This window comes from Carassius auratus, chromosome 23 (genome assembly GCF_003368295.1).
Source record: "Carassius auratus strain Wakin chromosome 23, ASM336829v1, whole genome shotgun sequence".
NCBI classification, from domain to species: Eukaryota; Metazoa; Chordata; class Actinopteri; order Cypriniformes; family Cyprinidae; genus Carassius; species Carassius auratus.
In genome coordinates, this window is record NC_039265.1 from 15,727,213 (window position 1) to 15,747,144 (window position 19,932).

At 39.9% G+C, this 19,932-nt stretch overlaps 1 pseudogene; it reads right to left on the reverse strand.

Moving 5' to 3' along the window:
- Positions 1–4,298: 4,298 nt before the first annotated feature.
- Positions 4,299–19,932, reverse strand: part of LOC113040886 (plexin-A2 pseudogene) — a 31,303-nt pseudogene continuing 15,669 nt past the window's right edge.

Genomic DNA, 19,932 nt, shown 5'->3' on the forward strand with positions numbered 1-19,932 from the left:
TTCTCCGAACAATCTTAGTGACACAGCTCCGCCTACAAAACACAGGGACACCAATAGGAGCAGCCTCCTGTCAATCATGTCGTACGTTTGTGATATATTAATTTGAACAACAACTGATGAAAAGGCGTGCTCGCTTTCCAGTTGTCTTCATTCTTTCGTTCTTCTCTGTTCAGTCTTCCTCACTTATTCCTCCATTGCACTGCCTTCATCCAGTTTACGCAGAGCATGCATTAAGTCACTTGTGTTCACTTTATGTTTCTCACAGGGCTTCTGTGTTTTGGTGCTGGCAAAACGTTTCACTCAGTTTCCCACAGAGGGTTGGATGCCCTAGGAGAAAAGATAAAGATAATTAAGTTAAAACTTTAATCATTGCAGTATGTTAATTAAAGTGGAACGACAAGGCAAAGGTAGCAGAACACACAGCCACACTGATTCATTAACGTATGAGTAATCGCAAGACAGTAGCATCAGCAGCATCATTAGAATTCAATTATGAGCCAAGGTGGCTGATATTTCCTTGTTCTGTCAGATGTTGCAAGTACTGTATCATCAGAAGTCTTATAGGAAAAATGTTTATGGCATTTCATTTGTGCTCATTGACGACAGAGGCCCGGTTGGTTAGTGCACACAGTGGTGCTCTGGATCCGAATCAATGTTGTTTTCTGTCTCTATATCTCACTCTCCGGTCCAATAAAAGCCTATTGAAAGTTACAGTGAAGGTTTTAACTGTAAGGTATTTACAGTAAGATTCTGTAAATAATAAAAATGCAACATTTTCATTACAGTAAAATTACCAAACAAAGTTCATTTTAAATATTGTCTTTGACGACGGGAGCCTGGGAATCAAAAAGGTTGAGAACCAGTAATTTATTTTGTATCAGTTTTTGAGATGACCTATGCATTTTATTGAAATCACTAGTGGTTTTTAAATTGTAGCACGTCATTCTGAGCCTCCCTTCTGGTCAACACTTCAAAACCTAGTTCAAGTGTTCCAGTTCAAAGTGTCTGTTTGTTTTGAGCAAACAAGACAAATATCCGTTAAAATTGATTTTGGTAAAAAACTATTCAAGCATGTCCTACTGAGGACTGAGGGGAAAAAACAAACCAATTTAAGTATATTTTTTGCTGAAATGAATGACAGACTTCTCAAGCGTTCAAGCATGCTGTCTACTTCTTTGATAGAAGCTCCTTCCAAGTTGGTGACACATCATTTCACAGGTTGATTTTTGCAATTACCTGGAAATGAAAGCTGTTCTACCACAATACATTAAGGACCTGTGCAATTTTACAGTTTAAGTGTGATGTTGAATGAGCTGTCTGATTTCTTTAAGACGAGAACAATGAGGCACTGCACTGTGAGTGTGTTTATGAAGAATAATGAACAGTAAGTTTGAATGATGGTAATGGTTGAAGCTGCATAACACTGCAATGATGGTTGTGTATGTGCACAGAGATGCCCTGTGGATATATAATTGCAAAAACAAAGAATTGTGGACTACAGAATATTTTGACTGAAAAGCAGTCTGTTATTCTTATCGTGTTTTCTTTTATTTTCCAGTCCAAAATAACTGCCTTGGAGATCTTCAGATCTATACCTCAAAAACAGTTGGCTTTTGACTACATTATTTTGATGTTTGTGTGCAAAGTCCTTTTTAAGTCTGTCCACTCTGCATTCATCTTGGAAATGCCCTAGGGCAGCTATGTTCTAGTCTTGCAAGTATTATGCTAATTTACAGAAAATGATTCATTCTACATTTATACATCAATGGGAAAAGACCAAAATTTAGAAAATTGTTTTCCGGTCCTATATTGTATTAGCAATCAATCACAATGAAATCTGGCCAAGATGGCATCATAAATTTTGCAAACTTTAAATATATCAGTTTGATTTGAGCGAATGTAGCAGAGTTATACGCCTATTTCTACATGCATAAAATTGAATAACCACTCAATATGATAAAATGATTCCATTTTTATCGATTACTACATTCTAAATTTTGTTCAGTTACAGAGGGAAAACAGTAATCTGAGCATGTAAAACAATAACAACACAACACAACGAAACAAAAACACAAAACAAACAAACAATAAAGCACAAAAGAAACAAAACACAAACAAAAAATTCAAGACAATACACAAACAAAACAACAACAAAAAACACTGCTTTTGAACATTCAGCATATTTTTATTTTATTTTAATTTTTTTTTTATGTGCCTTTTGTTTAGAATCTATCTAAAGTGTCTGATTCGATGTTCAAACGGCAACCATTATGCTTATCACTGGAACCCATTTCCCTTAACTGCTGTTTCAGGTAGGGGTTATTTTCCCATACACAAATCAAAAAAGGGTCATCCCTTTGGAAGCCAGCTGATAAATAGAATGTCCTCCTTAGATCACTGTTGAAACTGGCACTGCGATAGGCTTGATCAGGCAGCCTGATGAAACGTAACACCGGCTGAATGAGTGAATAGCATCAAAAGGGCTGGATCTGAAGCAGCAAGCAGGCTGGCCAGGCAGGAAGACAGTTGCAAGCTGGGCTCTGTGATAAATCTTTCATTCGGAATTCTCAGCATATGACTTCTCTTCCTCCTTCGAGTCACCCTGTGTGTCTCTAAGTTTCACTTTCTCTGTAATTCATTGGACATTGGAGCCGAAGGAACTATACTGAAGCCTGCATAGAGGCCATGTTTCCAGTGATCAAAAATAGCCTAAAATAACTGACAGGAAATTAAACAAAAACATCATGGTAGGGGATTTCTAGCAGTATTTCTTTTAGGTAAAATGAGCTTGAATAGCAAACGAGAAAATGTCTGAGGAGGATTATTTCACTGTAAAAATATTTTCGTGCTCCTACTGGTCATGAAAAGGGAGTAAAAAAAAAGCTTTGTGGCAGCAAAAGGGTGATGAGTTGTGGCGATTTGTGTGGGCTCACAGAATTCTTGCTAAAACTAAAAATCTACCTGCATAAAACCTTAGATTTACTGAACGGCATCGACTGAGGAGTTTTAAAGAACATATATCTTCAGACCTCCTCCTAATACCAGGATTCCTCTAGTACCAGGAGAAAAGGCGCAGGAGGTTTCTTGTGCAATGTTTTTAATGAGGCCTAGAAAAACATGGAGGAGGGCTGGCTGACATCATAAGCCACTGACAGCCCCCCTGGGGTCAGACAGGGGATGCTCTAGGGTCCTTAATGGGGCCAGAGTGGAGTCTGCTACTATGAAGACCACCCTGCTCAGACACTCAATAATGTTTTCCTCAGAGTGACAATCACCTCTGACATCATGCTAATGGCGAATTTACTGAAGCTAATAAAGGATGCCCTGGAGAAAACCACGTAGCAATAGTTTGTTATTAAGACTCTCTCTTAAAATTCAAGCACACACATTGCAAAACAATCACCGACAGCCATACAAACATACACACATTCATATATATTTATATTAGCATCGACACACCAGCTGTCAATGTGATAACCTGTAAATAAACATATGCACAGAGAATTTTTAGTGCCTCTAATTCAGTTTGTTTACACCCCCAGCTAAACAGTAAAAATTCAGAGGACTGTGGTCTTTTGGGAGCAAGACGAGTAAAGAACAACGAAAACACTTGAGTAATTTCATGTGGTCTTCTAAGTGACTTTCTGTCACATCCTCCTTTTTGGACGAATTTAGGAATGTTTAAAACTACATATTTTTTTTTTAAATGAATGGTAAGTAAGCCCTGAACAATTAATATGGTTCTAGATTTACTTGCATTTCATTATATTCTAAGGAGTGTCTGCATAGGGTTAGAACACTGAAAAGATTAGACTAGAAATCACTTTATGGAATGTGTTGGGGTGTGCTTTCATACTTAACTAACTACTAACTCTAACCATGTCTGACATTCAATCCTGTAGGTTGCGGGGTCAACAGGATTGCTTGGATAATATCCTGTTACACTCTTAAGAATGAAAAATGGATATGCAAGAACACTAACCAGCAACATAAACATTATGATGCAGATCCTATCTTCATTCCAAAGAAAACATAAAATTAGTAACAAATCCACATCTGACTTTATTGATTTACTGAGATTTTCTAGTGAGCAGAAGCAGGCATGGGAACTGTCAGTTTCATGGAGGGCAAAAATTTATATTGCACCAAGAGAACAACATTCAAAGGCAGATAACTCGGAATAAAGCTCTTAAATTATACATGCACACAACAAGCTCAATTAAAAAATAGTAGGCTACAATTTGGAAAGAGCTTCCTTGATTAGGGTTTCAGATACTACATCTAACAAGGCTTCACATTCAAATCTGGTTTAACAAGCTAATTAGTAAGCAAGCTGTTGTGGCTAGTAATAGCAAAAAAAGGTTTCTTACTGCTTTGGTACAAGGTACATCCTTTCCCAACAGCCAGTTGAGCTCCAAGTTCCCCTCTCCTTGATAGCAGGACTGCATACGCTCCTTGATCTGTGCATTGATGTCCCGGATGCTGAAGACGCAGAGGGCCGAGTCGTCAGGTGGATGAAGGTACTGTTTTTGACCTTTGGAAAAGATAGCAAAGAGCACATCATCTTGGGCACTTATGTTGAGGGATGCTGCAAGCACTCGTCCAGGTTTGCCCAAGTAGGCTGCTTGTAGAAGGCGGTACTCAATTCTGTTTCGGACACAACCAATAGGCAATGACACATAGGAGTGGAATTTGTGGTCATCTTTGCAAAGCCGGACGATTCGAGAGGTATAAAACAGGTCGTTTGAGGGCCCGCTGGAAGACATGCTGTTCTCAGGCGTCTCGGGTTGCACGGTCAGGAAGTAGACGAAGTTGCCACTGGCAAAACCATAGATGTAGTAGATGTCGAAATGAGAGACCAATGCCAAGGTATCGGAGGGAATCTTGATGAGTGATGAAACAAAGTCAGTGTGTAACTCATAGTCCAGCATAGCTGAAGACTCCGGGTCAAGAGGAAGCTTCCTACTTGAGATGGTTGGAAAGTAGTCTTGCTTCCCATCCACAGCTGTACCAATGAAGAGGGTCCCATCCTTACCCTGTGAGGGGACAATCACTCCATACATGGTGCCAGTCTGGTTGACACTGGAGAGGTAGTGCTCTTTTTTGTGAGAGGGCTCCACCAGGATGAAGAGGTCGTCCAACCGTAGTAGTTTGCAGACACCTTGGTAGAGGCTTCCGCAGGCAAGTAGTCGGTTCTGAGAGTAGTCGATGAGTAAGAGTTTGTTGATATTGTTGGTAGAAACCAGAGGTTCAGTGCAAGGCTGAACGATAAGTGGAGGGTAGCAGGCCTTGTTGTCATCTTCTGGACCAGTATCATGGGATACTAGGAGTGTCAGGTTGCCTGCTAATTGGTAGACTCGGTTGACAGCACCAATGTAGAGTGCTCCTGTCTTCTTGTGAACCGTCATGTGGTTGAAGGCCCATTCTCGTCGCTCAGGGTGAAATGTTGTAAAGGACTGTTCACAGGACACTTCAGGCAAGATTAAGACTAACAACCACCACATAAAGGACAATTTGGAAAAACATCCAGGGTTTTGTTTCAAAGTCCTCTTTGAATCCCGCTGTCCCTCCATGGTCCGAGGGACCCGTCAGGTTAGAAAATTAAGAGTTTAAAGAAGTATCAAAAAGCTTAACCGTCGTCCTCGTAGTCTAAAGGCTAACTATATGGTCCAGCGCCTCACCACGGTCTTCACATTTTTCTGAAAGAGAGAAGATCAAGAGTAATGAGTACATAAATCAGCATCAGAAAATCTAAACTTGCAAAAGGAAACAGACAATGGAAATTGCAGTTCATTCACTAAACCAAGGCCCTCCTTCAAAAAAATTTGTCTACTAACCCAAGAGGGGGATGGCTTTTCTAAGTGACAATGGCAGGAAAAGTTTATCTTCACTTTCCAAAGGAGGTGTTGGGCAGGATTACACAAAGCAGGAAGGTGAAGCACATCGTAACAACGTAAATTAGCATTGACCTGAGTTGCTGGTTCTCTGAAACATCAGTTTGTAAGAACAGCATTCAGTCAGAGGTCTCTAGAGTAACATCTGTTTTGTCAATTACGAGATCTAACATCAAAAAAAAGAAAGATGTCTGAATAGGTCTGACAAATCGTTTTAGAAGCATTCTTCTTTTAGCTGCAGAACCATTTCATGTTTTGAGTAATGCATTTATGTCAACAACAAAAAACTTAAGAGCTTTCTTTTATGACAAATTTTAACATCACCCTTTCGTTTCTTGGCATTTGCGTCTATCTTATTATCTGCACTTCCCAACCTAGCTTGTCAGTGAGAAAAGTACACTGAGGGGAAAAAAAGCAATTTATGTAATATATAATATATAGTATAGTATAGCGTAATCTCCCCCATATAATAAATCAAAAGGGGGGCCCCCTTTCTTCTGCATTTATCCCAGGGAGTTAATTATCCAATCCACTGCACCAGGGAGGCCTGGATCTTATTACTATAACAAAGTGTGAACAAATTGGGTGCCAGTTCCATGCAGCCTGTTTCTACTATCTACTCTATAAGGGGGCTGTTTAACAGGATCTGAATCCATTAATTATTCTTTCCAATTCTGTTCGTCTGTTTTTCTCTCTTTACTTTTTTGTATCCCTTTGACACCAGTAAGTCCTGGAGGGATTAATCATTGGCACCAGAGCAATCATCCCTAAACGAATAAGGCAGCCATTAGAGATATACAATCTACACTGTCTGAACACACTAACCATATTTCCTCTCCCATTTTTTCCTTCCACTTGATTTGGATGCATTATCAGTGATAGGTGGTCCAAGAGGGCTAACAAATGTAGGCAATGCCAGCACATCAGAGAATCACATATGATTAAGCAAAGCAGTCCAACAATTGTAATTAGCTAAAACATGGTGATGAGTTTAGGTGAACAGGGCTTTGTTAGTGTGCTCGAACATGTCAAGATAGAGAAGCTATTGTTTGCCACTTCGTGACTTGAATGTAGAGGCTAAAGGGACAAAGTGATCAAAAGTAAATGGCATGTGCAGAATTTTAAACAATACTTCGCTTACATATAAAGGAGTGCTAAAATCCTAGCTTAGCTGTCCTCCTAGCTCAGTTCTGAGGTGCAGTATATTAGCACAGAGTTGAAAAACTCAGTCCCAGGGTTGGTTTTGTCCTTCATGCTGCTCTTTTGTGTGACTTTGCACACACTAGAGGTGCAAAGCACATTCCCCTGGAGGTGTTATCTGGATTCTGCAGAGCAAGCAACTTTCTGCAGCCTTCTGGCTTTTAGGCCTCACCTTCACAAGCACAATCACCTCTTTTCTCCAACTGTAAAACCATCACCTGTTTTATCTTGTGTGATTTTGCACGCTTAACCCAACCCCAACCATTTTCATCCATTTCCCTAACCCCTTTTTCCCCTGTTTCCTGCTGACTGCTGGCTTGGAGCGAGTGCGCTTCTCTCTTTTTATGTCGTAGCGACAGCTGCACTGAAGAGGCGACCGAATGGTGTAAATAACGACTGTTCAAAGTTTAGCAGCAGTGCTGTCAGAAACAGAAGCAATAGGGGCTTTGTTTATAATGCTTTGTGTTTTTTCCCCTCTTTTCTGCAACGCCTGACAGGACTCTGCTTATTATGCAGCCTGGCCAAAGAACTGAATAGATGAGACTGATTCGCCTCTTAGCTTCCTCTTATTGTTTGAAGTCAGTCCTTTACATTTGGCTCTCGGAAGAGATTACCATGTCAATGTTTGCACCTGTGAATCACGGGTCCGTCACACCAGAGCCTATAGTGATAATGGCGCAATTTAGGCAGGTTTGTCAGAACAGGCAACTGTATTGAGGAGACAACAGCCCGGCATTTTGGCAAGAGTTGTATTTCGCCATGACAGTGATTCACAAGCGTACTGTGCACCAATCGAAAGGTAACAGTTGCCTCATTAGCATATCCATTATGACCTCACAACCACAAGAGACTGCTTTTATTCCAATGTCCTGCCTCTGTCTCTGGTTTGATTTGTAGCAGAGTTGCACCTGCATTAGTAAGTCCTATAAAAAGACAGTTACTGCACTCTAGGGAATACTTTTTTAATAATTTAATTAAAATATGTAAAAAAATATATATATAAATACACTAAATGCAATAATAATTAATATATAAAAATTTAATCATTTTACCATGATTTGGCAGATTTTGCCTCCCAAAAAACAGCCAGAGCTTACTACAATTTGGAAATCGAGTATACTTTACCACAGGTACAATTTGGATTTAAAGCACTTGATTTCTAACAAAGAACCCATCACTGACTGTTATTTCAGTTCCATCTGACTGAGCATCAGCACATGGTTCCACGGAATGTCGTTTTATCATGTGAAAATCCATCCCTGGGTTATAATCCTCTCATCACATTTACATTAAACTGACCTCCGGGATACAATGCTGTTCAGATGGGATCCAAACTTAGCACCACTAATCTCTCATGAACCATGGCGAATTCGAGGCTATGCTTCTAAAAGATTCCTCTGCTGAAATGTGCACAGGCACAGAGCTGATTTTTCAGGCCACACTGGTATATTTTACACTGCGGTATCCAACTGGATAAAGCTCCAAAAAGGGGGTCATGGAATTTTCTCGTGCGTTATATCCGAATACACGGCCTTGGATTTCAATGCGGGGCTAAATGTGAGTGTACAGACTGAACGAACAGGAAAACCGCTGCATTCCAGTCAGCACTGAGGCTGTGATTACTGTACAGGAAAACTGTTGTTTTCCTCAACGAACACTAAGGCAAAACAAACCACATGTCAGTGCTGTATAAACACACAGTGGCCTTGACTAACTCTATGCAGTTTTCTCATCTATAGAGTATGTGCTAATATAATGATCAGATTCCTGCCAGGGACATTGCGGTAGCTTCCTAATCTCTGGAAGTACGAGCCATACTTTATATTAGCGTTGGCATAAAGACATCAGAATTGGTTTGGGGATAAAAGAGTACTGCTAGGTTTTGATTCATTGGAGACTCTACCCACAATTCAAAGCACAGGCGAACCGTTTCAGTGGACAGAAGGGTAATTTTAAGCTCTGAGGGCTGATCTCTGTATAGAGAACCCGGCTCATACGAGTGCAAAGCGAACCCCCTCCTGCCTCCCCGTGTGCCGTGACATATTTTCCCTCCTTTTATAAGCTACTTAACAATAGAACCAAAGTTGTTTGATCTTTTAAATTCATATTTACAGCTATTGTACTGCTTCAGATAAAGAACCTAAACCAGAATCCCGTTATGGCGGAAAATCCTATTAATTGTTGTGCAACAGGAAAAAAAAAATTACACTTTGGAATTTCATGCCTGGGATTAATCCATCATTCCTAATAACGACTAATCTTTGAGCATGTAATCTAGATGGTTAAATAAATACCAAAAATCATACTGGCACAGAAATGAAAGATATTAAGCAGACAAAATCAAGCAGCAAGAAAAAAGAAATCGAAGTTTGAAAAGTTGCTGCATTTGAAAAGGCTGATCCCTTGGCAGCGAAGAGTCTTATCTCTGTTGCCATTTTTTTAGCAGGTTAAAAATAGAAAGTCTAATTTTCCTTGAGGGAAGCAGCACTTTGTGAGAGTGCGTCTAAAAACGATTAGTAGGAGAGGTTAGTCCATTAGTCTTTATTTCTTCCCTGACATTCTCTGGTGGTGATAATGAGAGGCTTTGTGAGAGCAGGGTGTCGTGGCAGTGTAGTGATATTTATAATTTCTTTTGTCTCTGCGGGAGCTCCGGCTGCGGCAGTAATGGCTGCTTCTCGCTCTGTGCCAGCTCCCACTGCTGAGCGCATCCATTCTCCCATAGGGAAATGACACAGTGTGAAGTAGGGACAGATTACACTCTCACTGACCACATGGCTTCCTGTTGGTCTTCTCTCGCCTACTCAGGCACTTTTGTATTCTTCTTCCATGGAACTATTGGCCGGGTATTGGAAAAAAAAAACAAGACTTTGAGTCCAAATTGCTAAATTACTAGCAGAAAAGCAAACAGCAAATGTATTCATTTACTTTTATTCAAAGTAAGCATGAAATCAAAATGGACCCTATTTATTTTCTAAACACACGTTTCTGGTCTTATTGTGAACGTTTTATTAGTGCATGTTATTATTAAATTATTATGAAGTTGTATTTTGCAATCTTTTATCCAAATGTAAATACTTGCTTTGCCTCTGAAGTAACCTCTGAAGAAGTTGTTCCCTCCAACTATAAAACTAAATAAAATAAAACAATAAACAAAACTAATAATAAAAAAAAGCTAAATAAAATACAGAACAAAACAGAACAAACCATTACACCCCCCTCCCCCCAAAAGAGGATGTTTTTTGTCACTTATGAACAAAAACATTGAGTAATGCTCTCCTCAATTTTCTGTTTCAACTGTACGTCAATAAGCTTTTTGCTCGAGCTGAACTTTTTCAACATGTATCACGCATTCGCGGCAATCACATCACACAATTTGCGTCATTCGTATCACTCTGCGCATCTTTGCATTGACCTCACGTGAATAATTAAGTTCGCTTTTGGTGTGTACACACGATAACTATCTTGTTAAATAGTAAAAAATGGTTTGTAAAAAAAATGGTTTGGTTGTAAATCCCATATCATGTTGACTTTAAGAGGCTAGTAGGCTTTAAATCAATGATGTCACATTTTCTTGGCCAGCCTGTTTCTTATTACCATATCTACTCAAAAAGTAGAAGAAGCCTACAATTCCAAGGCCAATTTTAAGGGAGGAATTGCATCAGGATGCCCATTAGTAAACCGTGTATTCATTATGCAAATGTCAAAACCACTAAAAGGCACAGTCCTAATTAGCACGACTCTAGTGTTGAACTTTTGTACTGTACGGTCAGCTACACAATGTGCATGCTAGATGATTCGATCCTCAGGCAACTTTTTAGAGACCAGTTTCCCTGCTATTATCTCGGTCTGTCTCTCACCAGGACACTGAGTGATACAGTCTGACTGAAGCATATCAAAGTCTATTAAATCCCTCACACATTGTGATTTCCCACAGAAAACGACATGTCAACATGACATCAGAATTAGCAGCCGTCAGCAGGCGCTCTTATCCCCGAATGCAAACAAGGGTGTGCGGATCTAATCTCTGCCTTTCACCCACAACCTGCTGCGACATCCCAGCATCCTCCACACTTCCACTCTGTGAAAATAAACTCCCTCTTCTGCTCCCTACACAGTCCCGCGACTCCGCTGAGGGGAGATTATAATATTATTGTTATTCTAATGCATTTTGTTCTCCCTCCCACAGTCGCCTACTCCTCGGCTAACAAACACAGACATGCACACAAACAGTAGCTTGTTCTAAATCACACACTTCTTTACATGCACTCCAACAGTGTCTCGGCCTCACACCTATTACCATGACTGGCAATCTGCTTAAGGATTTACACACACACACACACATACAGGAAGTACTTCTCATCAGAGCTGTCTGTCAAGCTTGGCACAGGTTTCTATTAAGGCTTATTTCCATAAATCTGAATTGTAAAGGGCGGCAGTGGGAGACAGGGAGCCCTCGGAAAGACACGAGACACAAACGGAAAATGTCACCAGAGGCCACGGGATTCAGATCTACCTCCCTTGGCTTTGCGGTTTTGAATTTAATTAAGCGCTTTGATTGACGCAACGCTCATTTATCAATCAGGAAGCTCAGTGTTCGCTTTTCAGTCTGTGAGTTTTGAAAGTCAACATTACAGTGAGGAGTTGCACATGAAAGAGCGAGTGAAATCTGATGCTGTCTTTTCAGAATTTTCTTCTTTCAGCTCAATTGTTTCCATCAGAAGATGTTTATTTGCAGGACGGTTGAAAACTGTAACTAGATTTATTCAAGATGTGACTGACACCAGATCCAAAAAAAAAAAAATCCACAAAAAAGAAACATTTCCCACATTAATCAGCCACGAACGCAACAAGCATTGAAAAGTTTCTTTGCTCAAATGGTTTCTATTTCTGTCATGTCATATTTAGTTTCCCCGCCCACAGCGAAAGCTCATTGGTCCAAAATCCTGGATCAAATATTTCTAGGCTTTGAGATTTCACTGCACAACATTTTAGTTTTAAGGAAGGGGAAAAACATGGGCACATTACAGTCTACAGAACTGAAAAAACAAAAAAAACAAAAACAGTCTACAAAACGAAAGTTCAGAAACCATGTTTGACTCAAATAAACAAATGAACAAATAAATCAAATAAGTATGAATGAATGAAAAAACATAATTGTAAAAATATTCATAAACTATACAATTAAAAATAGAATTTAAAATATGTATTAAAAGTCAATTAAAACAAACATAAATATTAAATGAATTAATAAATGATGTATAAGTAAACATAAAAATAAATAAAACAAATATAATAACAAAAAAGTTAAACACAAAGAATGTCAAAGAATTAAAAAACATAAAATATTAATTCTAAAACAAACAAATAAATAAATCAATAAATACAAACAAACTTTCAGCTTTAAAGGTCCCGTTCTTCGTGATCACGTTTCATACTTTAGTAAGTGTGTAATGTTGATGTTAGAGTATAAATAATATCTGTAAAATTATAAAGCTCAAAGTTCAATGCCAAGCAAGATATTTTATTTAACAGAATTTGCCTACATCGAATGGCCCGTTTGGACTACATCCCTCTACTTCCTTCATTAATGACGTCACTAGAAAGTTTTTGGACTAACCTCCATCCAGAAGAATACCTAAAAAATGGGGACGTGGTCTTGTTGCGCTCCGACGGAGAATAGGAAGAGTTGCGTTTGAAGAGTGTGTTTGTCACCATGTCGTCGAAACGCTGTTATTTTCATCTCGGAGTCCAAATCACCTTTGTTTGGGCTTCCCAGGGACAGATCAAGATTGCCAGGTTTTCAAAACAAATCCTGCTCACTTGCTTCTCAAAACTAGCCCAATCGCGTTTCCAGGAGGGCAACGTGCGTTAAGCTGCTGTCGAATCACGACACAGGAACCGCTGGCCCAATCAGAACTCGTTACGTATTTCTGAAGGAGCCCGTTTTTATGACAGTGAAAACAGAGGTATACAGATAAGTGAATTGTGTGAAAAATATTGGGGTTTTTTACACGCGAAACATGAATACATGTTATACTGCAAACTATAAACACAATCAAAGCTTCAAAAAAGCATGAAAAACAGGACCTTTAACATCCTTTAACTTTTATGGAGGTAGAGTCATTGCTGATTCATCATCACATTGTATTAATAATGAACAAAGCATCATAGCGTTTTAGTACTTTATAAACTACTGTGAAAGCATTAGTCTCTGATCTCTCCAAAGTAATCTCTAATCTTCAAAAATATATTTGCCCTGAAATTCTTTTGAAATCACTACAAACAAAGTCTCTCTATCCAACTGTTGTTTGCCCCTTCTTTTCCATCTCTCACATTCCAGGGTCAAGTCGCGGGTGTTAGGACAGAGCGAGAGCAGTATTAGGTGTCCTGCAGCTGAAAGGAGGACGGGAGAGATTTGCCGGGTGCTGGATTACGTAAACAGCAGCGCTCCCAGCTGTGAGAAGGGAACATTAAGCTCTCTCAGGCCCACATCCTAACACCCCAGACTGGGGTCAGTTTAAAACCAAAGCCTCACACTGCCAAAAGTCAGCCACAGATTTAGCCAATGAGCTAAATCACATCTGAACCCACAGCCAATCAGATCACAGCACAGCGAAAGAGCGCTACTATCTAATAATCAGCCTAAATCATTCTCAAACGCCACTGAAGCTGGCTGCTTAACACAAATACACCCCTACTTATCTCCTATTTAGAAAACACAATGAAATCTGATCAAATCCTCAGAACAGACTCAAAGAAGTCGAAGAGCGAATTTAACCTTCATGTGGATTATGCCACAGAGTGGATTTCTCCCAAAGGAGTTCCTCAGCTTTGGATCAGTGTATAAATGTGTGTGTGTATGTGTGCGTGTCTCTGGGTTTTGGCTGGCAGGGAGACGGGGCCGTATGAGGCTCTAGCACCCAAGAGAGAGGGAGAGGCAGCAGAGGCCCAGCTATTCATTACTCCAGCTGGGCAACAACCCGTTACAACAGCAGTCACAACTCCAAAAACTGGCACCCACACACAGACTATTATCTGGGGCAGATTTACACGGCCTGGCACGGAGAACTAAAAAAATAGAAAGTCAGTGAGATTGAGAAAGAGGAAGCGAGGATGATTTACAGTGTTTGTGGAAAAAACGGCATAAATAGATGGACAGCAATGCTACAGAGAATACCGAACTGCATAATATTACTTCAATCTGCAGCCGTGATGCGCGGCTCTCAAATCCGACGCATTACATAAGATATTCAGGGAAATGAGAGGCAACCTGTCAGAATAATCCACTCCATTCTGCTCCAACTGTTTCAAATACGAGCTCGCCAATGGGATCCAGCGTGCTAATCACACAGCGGCTGTATGCACAGCCACTCAGAGCTACCACCTGGCTACTCCACACACAGCAGGAAGCACAGCTAGCGCCGGCGAGGTTTAAGCACAACTCCACCCGCAGTGATGGCAGGGCGACAGGGACGCCACATGCAGAAAATGACACTTGTGTATGTGTGTGCGCATTTCAAGCAAATGTGACAGTCTTGAATTAGTAGCGGTCAAGTGATGGCATTATCCATCTTATTGGAAATTATTCAACAAATAAATAAATGGGAATGAATTAACTGGTAGAGTGCCATGTGGTTATTATGATGAGAAGTATCTATCTATCTGTCTATCTATCTACCTATCCACTCCAGCCTAGATTCAAACCATTGTCCAGCCCACAACCTTGGAACTGGAAGGTTCAACATAATCAACACAGGTACAAGAAGAGGTTTCAGTTATGAGGTCCAATGGCAGGTAGTAGACCAGTGTCCATTTTACCTACTCTGCTTTATGCACTACTGCCTAATCAATCAGATGCCAATCCAATTAATGCAGTTGATGTGCATTAGAGCATTCCATAATGGCCAGTAGTAAAGGGGGCCACGATTTTCCTGGTTAATCTGTGACAGCTGAGCAAAAGTATACTACTCTTTCATAACACTTTTTGAGATAACTCACTTCCACGTAGCTTGACAAAACAATAAGGACAGCAGACAGCCTTTCAAATGTCATTCAGAAATATATTACAGACTCCTCCAGTCTATGCAAAAGCACAATGTACTTCCTGACCACCAATACATTCGTGGGACCATTAACTACAGAAGTTTACAGTACAGACAGGGAAAGATTTGCAGCAGTTGATGTATTTTACGCCATCATTGTTGTCGAGCACTTGAATAAATCATGTAAATGCTGCTGAAATAACTGCTTTGGTGTCGTAAATCTGTCTGTTAATTATAGTCTTATAGGGCTGTTACTGTGTATTGCTTTCTGTGCTCAGGCGTGGAATGTTAGGAAGCCACATTGAAATGCTTTACTGTCTACGCAGGGATTGACAACTGTATGCAGTGTCACGGCAGTCAGCACTGGCCGGATCATCCGTCACGCTCTCCCCAGGCGTATAGACATCCTCTCTGTTGAATGTATACTGTCACTGAGCAGCTTTATTAATAAACAGAGAGGTGCTCTCGATCCAGCAGCCCACTGATGTCTCTCAGTCAATGTCCATCCACGGCATATCAGCTGATTTATCGCATCGGAAGTACAGGCATGGAGATATGCAATGAATCCCCATGATAGTGACTTCCTATCCTGGCTCAGTAAGTCAGGGACACTCTTTAAATCACAAAGTCAATTGACGAACCAGTGTGTTGGTCGTGGGAAGGTTGGACAATAAAAAACCAGGTTATGAACAATGAAGGGCATTGCTTTATATTTGAATCCCATCAAAAAACATGTCAGAGCCAAATTTTAACCCAAAATCAAAAGAAGTAATTTTGCCCCGTTCTAAAAAGGCCTTCATTTTATAAACTCTCAATTCTGAAAAAAGAAGATAAAAAAAGAAAAAAACTTGTAATTTAAATATAAGGGATTAGCATAATCATCTTAAAAATACCATAAATGGCAAAAAATGCTAATGATCCTAAAGTGAAATAAGCATTCAACATGTTTTCTTGAGATTGGCCCTTAAACATATTTATATCAATGATGGCTGAGGGGAAAAAAGATCCTATCACAATGCATAAAATCTAGTTTTTCCTGTGCCAAAGATTGCAAACTGCAGCACTCAGGGGTGCAAGATTAAAAATAAATGTGATCAAGCTTACAGATTACAGCCTCAGCATTTATTTTTATAGGCGACGTTTGAATTTAAGCCCATTCAGCTCTTATTTGTTCACATTTACATGTAATTAAGAGTTTCTGCGTGACAATTACATCTGTGAAACAGGCACAAAATACATAATAAACACATTGCTGAGCTATTCATCAGTAAACCGAGCTCAAATCTTTATTGATCAAAACTCGGGCATTATTAGCCCTGCTGAGAGAGCATCTGTAATACAGGGTCACATCATAAGAGTCCAGCTGCTTGTTTACGGTTTATTTATGCATTTATATGGATTTAATTCACCAGTCGACTCCAGGCCCTCTCCACACGCTTGCTGTGTTACACCAAGAAAGGAAGCTGCTGTGATTTACGGGCCGATTTCTCCCAGAGCTCATAGAGTGAGTTTACACTACCGCAAATGCAATCAAACGTAAGTGAAAAGCTTCTCGTGCCACGAGCTACAATAAGCACGTAACTTTGAGATAGAAAGATTGAAGGGCTTTGCAATGAGTGGACTGATACCTTTTCTCTCTGCCATCTCATCCACTTGATCTTGATACACACCGAATAAGTGTTAAATGCGTCTGAGATTCTATTTCACTGCTTTTCGGTTACCATCCTGCACACAGACACCTTAAAATCTCATTTAGCACATACAGGACCCATTTCGTCAGTCTATTACATTAGGCAAGGCCTGAGCTTCTCCAAAGTGCTATTGCTCTCTCCGTCATCCTCTTGTACTCTTCCAGCAACCACAGTTTCCACAACAAAGGCCATAATTTCATCAGGGGTGATAAAAACTGAGCGAATCAAGACGGCGGCTTGTTACTTAGCTTAATATCTGCCTGCATCGTGGCAATAAGGGAACAGCACTGCCTGTATTAGCTAGTGAAGACTTACAGGCCTTTTACAGAAGCACTGAGAGTGTCTGGTGGGGCTTTATATCTCTCTAAATATATCTCCTTTTCCTCTTGCCCTTCAGACAGACATCCTTTCCGAGGATGTACACCGTGACGTGATCACTTTTAGGTTGGCTGCAGAGACAGAGACGCTGCTGCTTCAAATGAATTCATTCAGATGACAGGCAGATGACTGGGACAGCTAGACTTCACATGGGTATGAATAAATGAAAGCAATTAGTAGACTGGTTAAGTACCACATGGCGGAAGCAGGTCAAAAGCTACCAGATCGGAAGGAAAATGCACTGTCTGAGCCACCATCGGGTCTTATATGAATCTTACTCGTTGCATTTAACGGCTATTGTTACTTACATCCAGGTGGGTTTTCAAATATCATGGAAAATGGGATTCTAAAATAGACGTAGTTCAAATTAAATAAGGTGCATATCAAATTCATCAGCGATTATGAATGCAATATTGCGTAGCTTGTACGGCTCTGTCTATTAAGTGCCTCTCCATTTGAAAGCAGGTGATGGACATTTACCGCTAATCACAGAACCGGCTTTACTAACGAGACACGCGTGACAATCGCATGCGATTAATCGTGGAGCCCTAATGTGTTGTTTCCTTCTGTCAAAACAACTGCAAACTTTCCGAGTGCCGTAAATATTCTTTTTCCAAAGTTTGCGTTCCTATAACTCAAGAAGTAAAGATATCACAATAAGATTAGATTCTAGTTCGTAATAACTCTCAATCTCTCAATAACTTCATCACTCAGTTCCAGATATGGGACCTTAACGAGGCTCTATCCATTATTTTCTTTTTTATTATTACTTTAGAATAGGGATGTCTTCTACCCTTATGCATGATTGAGGTGTCCAAACTATTTCTAAAAGCAATTAGTGATTAGCCAAATCAAATTCCAATACTTGACAGCTTCATAGCTGGTGAGGCCAACAGCACAAGGAGCATGTCCATCTTCCGGCCCGAGAGAAAGGGAAAGATCAGTAATATTTTGAGCGCTTGGAAGTGCCAGCTTATTCATCCTGAACCCTGACAACCATGGTATCTAGCCAGCGGAAATGCTGAGTCACTGCTCTCCAGAACGCTCAGAGTTCAGTGCCCAGAGGAAGGCATGTGAAGTGGAAAATAAGAAGCATGCTTCCTGTAGGCCAAACACCTCGTGAGTTCTGGCATCATGTGACCCTTGATCTTTGTAGAGGTCACTTCCTTTTGCACAGACTACCAGCAAGACCCATTCAATGTCAGAGTTTCAAGACAAATGAACATTTAATATGTAGACTGCAACTTTTGTAGGCCACTAAATCCCCAAAAGATGAATTGTATATTTTAAGAAAAACACAAGTCAATTCTCTCAGCCGTTCTTTGGAGTGCTCAACGAGGGCAGCGGAGAACCATGCTGATATTCCATTCTTCACAAATGTGAAATTGAAAATCGAGCTGCAGAGGAGCTGCGGAGAGTAGTGAATGTCACACTGACCTACAACAACGGATGAAGAATTTTGTGTCACGATACGAACACCAAAGCACTTTTTCCACTGAGGCATGAATCTAGAACACCAGGCCAGGTGTGAGAGATCAGGCTTTATAACAAATGCACCAGATGAAACATGAATAGGCACGGCACTGAACAATGGAGGAGAGGAAGCCAGTACTGATGCCCAGAAAAGAGCAGGGAGAGATGCTAAAAGGCTAAAGCCACTTTGATTTCATGCCCTTGGTTTCAAAGGCACTGCCCATCACGCTAAGTGCCAAAAAGGAGTTGCTAGCTTCCATCTCATCCACTCTCTCTCATCTTTTATTAGCAATTCCTTTCTTCCTGTGCTTCTTTCTATGTGAGCATCTTGGACAGAGTGGGGGGGGGTTGACTTGTGGTTGGGGGTTGATGGAATTCTACAGTATCAGTCCATGCATTCCCTGAGAATCAAGCCCATGACTTTGATGCTGCTAGCCCAAATGCTTTACTGTTTGAAGAACTACATGAATGCCATTGCATTGTACTTTTACATTTAGTCATTAAAAAGGCTGTTTTATCACCACATACTGTAGTATCACCTAGTTTTACTTCTGTGAACAAATATATAACTGCTCACATAGAGAGAAGCACAGGAAGAAACAAGCTCGTAATCATGACTACATTATAAGTTGGAAATAGGCTGTTTTGTTTTAACTGCTACTATGTAAATGGAACACTGCTGTAAAATGCACCTAATTTGTTTTATTTGCAAATCAAATGTTATCTCACTTTTGTTCATATAGCAGTAGTCCTACTTTTAAATGAAAAGAAAGTGCACTATACACTACTTCTGAACGCATTATTAGTTTTAAGCATAACAATGCGATTAATTGCAATTAACTGCAATTAATCACATACAATAATGCGATTAATCGTGATTAAAAAAATATATCGTTGCCCAGCACTAAGACTAACAAATCCATACATACATGTATAAACAAACAAATATATAAAAATAGAGTATTTAATATTTTTAGGCAATTTGTACAACTTAAAATTTTAAGCAATTATTTAAATAAATGAGAAACTAAAATAGTCTTAAAAATCTAAAGCTAATTAGATAATTTTTATATATATTTTATTAACTCCTATTTGTTCTGTAGGAATGACCCCACCATAGCTCTACATGAATGAACATATGTTAATGAAACATACATACTGGCAGCATCACATGCTCATACACAGGCATACATCAGAAGAGCAGGCATTGAAATTCAGAGCAGGGACTTTCTAGACCCAGCCCATGTGAACAGA